Here is a 10,369-nt window from a genome sequence, read left to right on the forward strand (position 1 = left end):
TAGTTGAATTTAAAATCTTCTCAAATTGGCCACTTCAATCACCTTTTCAAGTTATCTGCTGTATTATCCTAATTCCCCTTTAATCACTGTTGGACCTGCTGATAAAAAATGACCTGGGGCAATTTGCAACTCCTGTGCTTTGTATGTGAGTGAAAATGAAAATTTATTTACAATTTCTGGGTTCAGAGCTGCTACAAGGAGTTTGATAAATGAATATAATAGGCCAAGCTCTGCAATATTTAAATGGCTTAAAATCAGACACTGAATTTGTCTTGAGGTATCCAAATATTAGATTTTGAAAAAGTGCATGTTGCAAGGTTGTATCTACTTATGACCAGTTTTGATAAAAACCCCCTATTTTTCAGGAAATTAGATGATACTGGCCCCACAACAATGTAACTCTTCGAGTACATATGATTCTACAGACATGAGAATTACAGGGGAAATTTGGAAGAAAGTTTTGTTCCCTCACTTCAGTTGCTTGACTTTTGTTAGAGTTGTATGAAGACCCCAGGATGCCATGCACTAAAGCCTGTGGGGAAATTAGGTTTCTTTTATCTAGTTCCTTCTGCAGTTTCATTAACTTATCTAGAGTTGCAGAGGATATGGTCAGGTTCAGAACTCAAGCCAGTAGTTTTACTACTGATACTTCCATCAAGAAAGGGTCAAGTGAGTAGGTAGCCTTTATATGACTCCAGAAACAAGTTTAAACAGGTTGACTGATTTAGGCATGGTTAAGATGTGACATAAAGGCTGCTTGTATACTGACCTATGCTTCTTTCATGAAGCAAATTTGGAGACATAAACTGTACAGTCTCTTCAGCCCTGTCCCAGTCCCTGCTCTGAAAACACCAATATTTGGCATGCACAAATGTCCCTGATACTGTTTCAGAGAAAATTCTCCAGGCTATTTCTGGAGAATGAAACTAGATTTTGACAACTTCATTCACAAAAATATTAAATGAAAGACAAGTGCTTTTCACTAGCAATAAAGTGTGACTCATATCTGAAAAAAATATGGCAGTAGGCTGTCTCTATATAAAACGTGATAAAGTCAATTCCTCATCCAAATCTCAGTGATGAATTTCATATTATAGATGACGCAGAACCATCTGTCAAAATCCACAACTTGATTTTTCCAGTCAGATCAAGTCTCTCTCAGTGTGCTCCTTCCTCCTCATGCTGCTCTCTGGCATATGCTGCTCTCCAATGGTTTAATTCCTTTGCATCAGAAACCTACTGGGTTCCCCACTAAAGCAGAATCACAAGGAGATCCCAAGCAAGTAAACTAAAGTAGCTTGTGACAGCCTTCCCCAGGAATGAGATCAATAGGTATGTCCAGTCCTCACTTCCTCTTCTTTGACTTCACAATCCTACCTACAAAACCTGTTGCATAGATTTGAGGTTTAAGGGATTAAGTTCACAGAGACCACAGGACATCCAATGAAGAGGTTTTGCCGCCTTGCAATGTTTCTGCTCCCCATCCCTCTCACCCTTCTGTAGGCAAGGGACAGCATGGGAGTGATTCCAGGAATAAGATTCCTGCCCAACTGAAGTCAAATGGAAATTTATTGACTGTAAGGGGGGCAGGCTTTCATTCCATATTGTCATATAAAAATAAAGTCTAACAGTAAGAACAATGACTTTAGTGACAGCAACAATATAGGAACTTTTCTGAAAAGACTAAACCCCAAGAGCAAATCAACTTTAACACTGAACTCACAATTGAAAGAAAATGAATGTAAAGTCACAGTTAATTGGTTAAAGAGTGAAATCACTCTTTAAAATAAAAAAAAAATTAATTATCTCTACCGCTTTGACAATAACACAGCAATTTATTTGAGGAGTTGCTGTACAGCTGTCAAAATTATATCACTTTCAGGTCAGAACATCTGTTCTTGGTGGATGGGCTAGGAATGCCAAATATAACCTAGAGTTTATTTTCCAAATACAACTCACATTTTATATCCCATGAGAAGTGCTCTTCACCTTTATGAGCTTTCTTGGCTCAGCAAAATGGAGCTGGTTTATATTGTTGGGAGTTTTTTTAGGTTTGTTTGTCTATTTTTTAAGAAGGGTGGAGAGAACATACCTGAATATGGTTTTAAAAGAGAATGATAAGATTATCCTCAGAAGTTTTGCAAGTATTTTTCTGGGTTTTTTTGAATTACCATATTACCTATAGATAGTCAACACCCTCCAGTCTTTAATCCAACAAAAGCATCCTATGCACTAACAAAACTGACTTGGATGTATTTATCTGAATTTTTTCTCTTCTACTTTTGGAGCCTCGAGGATTTAAACATAAAAAAAATATTTTTAATCTGGCTCTTTGGTTTGCAGCATTGCTTTATATGGCCTGAGGCATTGTCAAAGACAGAAAATCAGTGCCACTGGGTTTCAGTCATGCTCTTCTAGGTATAAACTGAAAAACAAACATATACCAAGTAGATAAAGGTAGAGTTTCTAATGGGAATACTTCTTCATGAGTTCGAAGATGGTAAGTTGTATGATAGCTAACATGCTTGGTAATACAATCTTCAAAACGCAATTGCAAATTTTCTCCTAGAAGGCTTTATTAATGAAGGCTGTGACACTGGTTGAACGTGTACTCATAGGGAAATGTTGTCATTTCCAACATCCAGCAAACACTAACCAGCACTTGAAAATGAACCTTTTTTATAAAAAGCATTTGGACTGGCAACTTGATTATGCAATATGTCCTTTTTATGTGTGTGTACTATACAGAAACAGAAATATCAACGAAAATTATTGCAAAAACTTGGGGAGATTTCCAAAACTGTAGGTTAATGTAAATTTAAATTATGGTAATTTACTCCTCGATAAGGGGTGAAAGCAACTGTGAGATCAGTGTAACACCTACAGTCTCTTATCTTGAGGGACTTGTGGCCGCAGTGCTTATACTCATCATTTGCAGGGGGATGACATTCACTCACTGCAAGATTAATTTTTATTTTAGTGATATTTTATTCTCGCTATTCCTTAGAGAGCATTTTCTGCTTCCGGAGATGTGGTTTCTTTACTAACCACATATTTGCTGGCCAGAGGATTTATGTATTAGTCTGTAATCAACTGTCCTTGCATATAGTCTCTAGATTATCAAATGACAACTTCTTTTTCTTTATTTTATCTTTTTAAAAGAAAACTAAGTGGTGATTTAAGTAAATTCTGAAGTAACTTTTTATGATAGTTTAAGGACAAAAAATACAGTTTGCTGTATTTTACCTTTAGCACATTTAACAATCTTTTCTTTTTTTTTTTTTTCTTAATTGTACCTTCAGAAACATGAGGAAAGATTTGGTTTAAAAATAAGAAAGGTAAAAAACTGGATGTAACCTCTTTAACAGAATGTACCACAGTTCTTCTGTTTGCTGTGTTGACTTTGTTGTTTATAATGCATTGCGTGAGCACATTCACCATGTACTGAAGTGTGTGTTTGTGTGTATGGGGTGGGGGTAGGGGGAAATCTTTTTATGGAAAAAGAAGTTGTGAACATGAAATATGAAGCAACATCTAATGAAAACTTTCTTTTTAAGTGCAATATATTTATTTCTGCTAGAAATATAATATCAACATTATGTAATATTTGAAGCATTAAATGTTATTTGTAAACAGCTTAAAATTATATATATCACAAAAACTGTACAGAAGTGCAAATGTGTGGATATTCAATTTCTTTCATTAAAATATTGGGTGTTTTGATATATCATTCTTATTTAGACAAATCTTTTTGCTTCTGTTGTTTTTCCTCTAACCAAGTCACTCAGTGCAGTGGAACCAGCAACAGATTTTTCTGAGAGTGCACAAAATTTGTTAGGGCTGCTCATCTGCAAAAGGTGTTCTTTGGGTCCACATGGAGCAACAGTTTTACTGTAGTTAAATACAACTGTAGTTTGCATATAGTTACACAAATTAATTTTTCAAAATGCTTTGCAAATATATTCATAAAAATAACTGGAATTACCAGCAGAACCCAAATAAGTGGCTGAAACAGGGGGTTTTCAAGGTTCCCATGATAAACTAAGTCTAAGAAGAAAGTGGAATTAGGTCTGTTAAGTTAGGAGAATTGAAGATTGTGGGAGGCTACAATAAACTTTTCAAATGTACGAAGAATGTAAAGAAGGGGGGAATAAATTCCTCCTGCTGCAGGCTTTCATTTACCAGGATTTTATTTCAATTATACTAACACATATTAAAGCAAGGGAGAGTTACGTGAGACATCTAAGGTATTTAAAGAGAAAGGATAGTGAAGCACAGCACTAGATAACCTAGAAAAGATAAGGAGCAATACCTATCACTGAAAGTCTTCTAGAACAGGTTGAACGTGCATTAGTCAAAAATGATGTGATGAAAGGTAATCTTGCCTTGGGACAACCAGATGATCTCTTGATGCTTCCAAGCTATCTATGAGAGCTACGCCTTAAAGAAGCTTCTGACAAAATTCTCATGTTTTTCCAAAAGCTTTTGTTACACACCTGTAGTTCAGCATGTCCTCAAATTGAGATCAGCTGCTGAGCCTTTTGCAAGGACATCACAAGAGTCTCTGGTTTGCAAAAATCTTAATGTGATAGAAGAGCTGCAAGGTCCTAAGGAACAGCAGTAGCAGTAGCATTGTCTTGGTTTAGTTCTGTCTGTGAACGTAAGCAAGTAGAGAACAGCCTCAGGTAATTCAAATCTGCTTTTAACTATGCTGAGTTGAAACCGTGCATTAATGTACTTGTTACCATTTGGAATAAATGAAAATTAGGATAGGTTGCTGAGCTGGTAACTCTATATGGTGCCTTTTGTCTCTGTATTATATTTTCATGGCATCTTGGTAGCAAAACACATGTATCCTCTCATGGATATTCAGTGCTGTGAAAGTCTTTTGGTTAACCTTAGGCTAAGGTTAATTTCTTGATTACATGTAAGACTAAGCGCGTGCACTGGCACTTTCCTGACTCAGAACTATTGGCTGCGCACTGGTGCAAGATATACTTATGAAATCAGTAGGCTTGCTTGCTTAAATCAGGGCTTAAGTGTTGCAGTGGCTCTGCAACTGTAAAACTCCTTGTGCTTTGCAGAATTAAGACCTTAGGAAACAAGTTCTCTGAGCAACAAACACCTGTATAATTGGAGCCTTTATTTGCTATTGTCCAAAGAGAAAACAGGGATTAAATAAAAATGAAGATTCTGAACTGCCTCTCAGCAGGGTTACTCTGAAGAGACTGATGAGTAGTAACGATGACTGTAGGCTGCCTTGTGTTTCACATTAAGAAAACAGATTTATATCCAAATTATCTATCTTGGAGATAAGCAGCGCAGAAAACAAATTATTTGGAAAATGCTATTTTCTAAACTTCCTGTGCAAGAGCATGATGAATGCACTGATTTAATGGTATGATAGAAATACAGAGCAATAGACAATATTTTGAATCAAGATAATTTCAAATACACATAAAATATTTAGATTATACGCCAACAGTTCAACATATAAACAAACAATAATCAGTAGTGATAGTTCTAAAAATTAAACTGTCAGTGGTCTAATGTCCAAGACCTTTAATAAAGTTAATCATTGACATCAGGATTGGTCAGTAAGGCTTTAGGGACCTTTGTGGGAACTACTTTTTCTCCACAGTAATAATCAGAGGGCCCAGGAGAAACCTATGGGGATGTCTACTAGGAAAGTTGGACACAGACGTTTCTTTGAAGAGAAGGATAATAATTTCTCCAAATGCAAATAGTATTTGATAAATCTCTGTTAATATAAGATAAAGCTCTGTTAATATAAAATATAGTTTGAAAGGCAGACACAGAAAATCTGGTATTTTAAACACTTTTTAGGATGGAAAATAGGTTTCATACAGGGACTGTATTGACTAACTAACTTGTTGAATTAAAATCAAGCAACCGTGCTCTAGAATTTTGGTCTATTTGTTGACTTTGATTTGCTTTATTCTCATTGTGAAGCCTGCCAAGAATATATGCAGTAATTTTGAGTGGCTTCAGGTTTCTGTGTTCTAGAGAATCTCCTGGGTTTGAGCCGTGTTTACACAAACTTCATGAGTACCTGCTTCAAAGGTCTCTGCTCGCCTCTGTTAGAAGAAGGCTGGTTAGCAAAGACGGTGATGAGCTGAATGATTGTCCTCCAGATAACGCAATCGCAAGCGGCACTCAGCTAGCTCTTTGTTTGCTTAAATTGCTAACGACTGTAGGGGAATAGCTCAAATAGCAAGATGAATTAAAAAAGGGAAAAGGCTTGAAAATGAATCTGTAATAGATGACATTTAGAGCAAACAACCCCCCAAAAGGTAGAGGTGATACAGTTCCTTAAACAGCTGCAGCTTTTCTGTGCTTAGATGCTTAACTTTGGTCAGTTGTTCTGAGAGATTAATAGAAGGAACAAAGTATGTGGCAAAAAATCTGTGTCTTTCACCTGTGTCAGAAGTCTGTTATCTGCTCTTTCAGAGGCAATGCATTCATATGTCTTTGTCACTTCAAACTAGGAATATTTTTGAGCTTTTTACCTGGGTCTCTGTCCTAAGCCATCTTAAAATGAAGTAAAAGCAATAATATGGATTTGGAGAAGTTAAAAGTTCATGATATCTTTGTTTTTAGTCTGCACTGTCTTCCAATCAGCTTCCAGGGACAATGCACAGCATAATTTTAGCTATAAAATAATAAGCAATTCAGGTGTCTGATGCCATCAGAAACCACTCTCCCTGAGTTCTCACAGAGGTAGAGGTAGCTGTGATTCCTAAACTGTAGTCTATGCTTAATAGGGGCTGCTGAAATTGGACTGCTTTAAATTAGGGGTCTTTCTGATGAAAATCCCATATGATTTTAGGAGACAACAAGTCTATGGTCTTCACTGGTGTTCTCTGGCGTAAAAGTATGGGGGAAGTGTGGAGGAGAGCAGCTTTTTTCTCTTTATCTTACTCCTTGTCTTAAAGCCATGGTTGATACATAGTCACAAATCAATTATTATTTCTTCCTGTGCTCTCTCATGGATCAATCCCAAGAGGAATTAATTTTTATCTTGATGCAAATTGTTGGTCATAAAATTTGCATTGATAATATCTGAACATGTACCGAGGGCTTTGGAATGGCAGGCTTCAATTACCTTCCCGCTGAATGGCATAGCTTTTAGACTTGAGACACCAGTCATACTACTCATCTTCAATGATATTACAAATAAGTTAGTAGTACTCAGGGGATTTATCAGCCTGACTTTATTTAATCACTCCATTTTCAGTTAACACAGTCACCCCAAACAGTGCATTTCCAGAGGATGATTAGATTGTTTCAGACAGTTAAAGACTTTGGCCTTCTTTACTCCCGCCCTCGTTTTACAATGCACAAGGAACCTTGTGCATTTTTGTAGGAACATAAAAAAGTCTAACACTTCTGCCCCCGTAATTTCCTTTACAAGACTTTAAACACTTTCCAGTTGTTCTTAAACGAATTAGTATGTATTGTATAGCCTATCCAGCACTTAAGACAACTTGGCATGGTTTCCAGTAGTTCCGGATGGACAACTACTTGTGTTTTCAGTCACAGAAAATGTTTTCCTTCCTACATACCTGATGAGGGAAAAGACTAACAAGGAATATTATAGGCTGAGATTTCAAAGCTCTTATGGAAGCAGATGCACAGCTCCCACAAATTTTAGCAAGAACCATGCTTCTAAGTCCTGTTTGGAAAGGCTGCGCTATAGTGTTTGCTATTTTAAAAGGTTTATGGTTTTTTCAGAGGCCAGCCTAAACGTTTTAACATTCCTTCCTGAATTATTTTACAGCTTCTTTTGCTCCATGCCATAATATTATGCCTTTATTCTCCTGTTCTTTCAACTTTGGCCAAACTGTTAGAGAACACATGGATACTTCCTTTTTATTTGCTACCTAAATAATAAGAGCACTCATGTAAGTTGCAGAGATTAATTTATTTTGTTTGTTTGTTTTTTGTTTGTTTGTGGGGTTTTGGACATGTTGGTTTTTGTGGATCCTCTTCTTAGGAGCTTAGTTGTTTTGTGTTTTGCAGAAGAATAGCCTGTATACTTGTCTCAAAACCAAAACTGCCATCATGACAATATAGGCAAAACTGAATTTTGCTGTCCAGAATTCGAGGGATGGGCTCGAGCTGTCTTGACAAAAGAGAAGCTGGGAGAAGTCAGAGTGTAAAAAGATATGGAGAAGCATTGCATTGGCATGCTCTTACCACAGCCAGGAAGTGGTGCCTCCCACCCTGCTCCTGAGCAGCTGCTGCCACTCTGCATGTAAAGTTTCCCCAACAGCAAAAGCAAAATGTTTTCAGGGTTTTGGTACAGGCAGCAAAGCAGGCAGCAGGTTTGGGATTGGTTTGTCCCCACCTTGTCCAGGAACACAGAGACACACAGACTACTTGATGTTGAGAAAATGCCTTGTCAGCTTGTGCCTAGAGCCACTCAAGGCTGTAGATTCCTGGAGTGATCTAAGAGCCTAGAACCTAAGATCTGCAATGTACAGGTCTCTCTCTCACACACAAAAACTTACGGCTTAAAATATTTTTAATGCCTGTATTATTCTGGAAATGTGAATCCGCAGTGCAGCTGTGATGAGATGGACACTTTCACCAGAATGAGCACACTGGAAAATCTAGAAAGACTTAAATAGCAACTGTCCGGATGTTACAGTAGAAATAAATTGGAAGCTGATCATAAGATCTAAGTGGGTATTTAGAGTTAGTGTAAATAGAAATACCAAATTAAGCAAATAACATGTAATTTTGAGATGAATTGCTCTATGTGCCAAGCATAAAACTTTGTACTGACTATGCCCTGCATGATAACACGAGAATAGGGCAGACATTTTAAAACCTAAAATCACATGAGAAATTGCAAACCACAAAAAAGAATACTAAAAGTCACACGTGCAATATGATCATAAACAGAACTGCAGCATGGTTAAAGACAACTCTAGCTTAGAAAGAAAGTTTCCACTGACATAACCTGAAGGCAAACCAGATCATACATCCAAATTTCAGCTACACTATGTCCTGACTGAAGAAAATTTTAAAAATCACCTGTGTAAGCATGCCTAAATACAGGAAATATGAATGCTTATTCTAATTCTTGTGTTAGAATACACTGCTATTTCCCTGTGTCCTGCTTTGGTTCTGGAGTATGTCCATACAAAATAAGTTGCATGGCTGTGGCTAAACCAGTTATCCAAACACATAAAGACAACAAATGGGACGACAATAATGGATTTCTGCTTTATCTGGGATTCATGACAAGTGCTGAACATGCATCCAGATGGGGAAATTATTTAGAGAAGACAAAAAAGACCCCAGAAAAGGAAACATGGAACTGTGTATCATCTTCATTTAACTAATGAAAGCCATAAGAATTAATAAGTGCACCAATCTGTTGGAATAAAATTGAGAAAAGAAACAGAGGTCTGCAAAATTTCCCCCACCATTGAATATGACATAACTAATTTTAAAATGAACAATGACTTCATTTTTGTTTTGCTCCACACTTCACTGATGTTGAATTAACCAATGCCTTAAAATAGTTTTCTCCATGTGAAGTCACTTTTAAAATTAGTGTTTGAATGAAGCATTTTAAGCTAGTGAGGAAATCACAAGTTTAAAAAGAAAAAAGCAAGCCTTTACAAAAATGTTATGTGATGGTCTGCACTTTTGCTAGTAAAGAAAGCACTGATTCTTAAACATGACAAGGTTTGGGCATAAACCTGATTCTATAGGTACTGTGTATCTCTGTGATGGAAAGGACTGTAGCAGGGAACTTGTTCATGAATATAAGTGTGGTTTCAGCTGTTTTTACTGGATTTCCTTATTTACATATACGAGACATTATAAACTAGTTGTTCCACCCAGACCCACACAGATCAGATATCCAGGTGTAGAGCTATAAAGTACAAGACTAATTTTAAATTTGAATATGGGACGGCTGCCTTCCTCATAATCTAATTTTAAGACTAAATCATTTCAGTTCAGCATTAGGGAAACCTTTTTCCCTCCAAGCAACCCTCTGATTTTTCTTTTGTAATTTTATTGTAAATTTTGTGTTGTTTTGCTGTTCTTATTAAAAGATGGCCATGAGAAACAAAATTTCATGAGAACCCCATCTTCCATTAAAAAGAAAAAAGGTGGCAGGGAAATAGGTGGAGTAAATCTGCTTCAAAATTCAGGATAATAATATTTAAAACACCTTATAATTCTTGTTCGGACACTGTTTTTTCTTTTTTTTTTTAATATTTGGGACTGGAAACAGAATAACTTTTGCTGTTGTTGCTATGTCAGCAAATAATTTTTTTTCTAATATAATTTATTCCAGTAACATAACCAAAATAAACTATGACCA

Source organism: Manacus vitellinus, unplaced genomic scaffold, assembly GCF_001715985.3.
Source record: "Manacus vitellinus isolate BGI_N305 unplaced genomic scaffold, ASM171598v3 scaffold_3_pilon, whole genome shotgun sequence".
Classification (NCBI taxonomy): domain Eukaryota; kingdom Metazoa; phylum Chordata; class Aves; order Passeriformes; family Pipridae; genus Manacus; species Manacus vitellinus.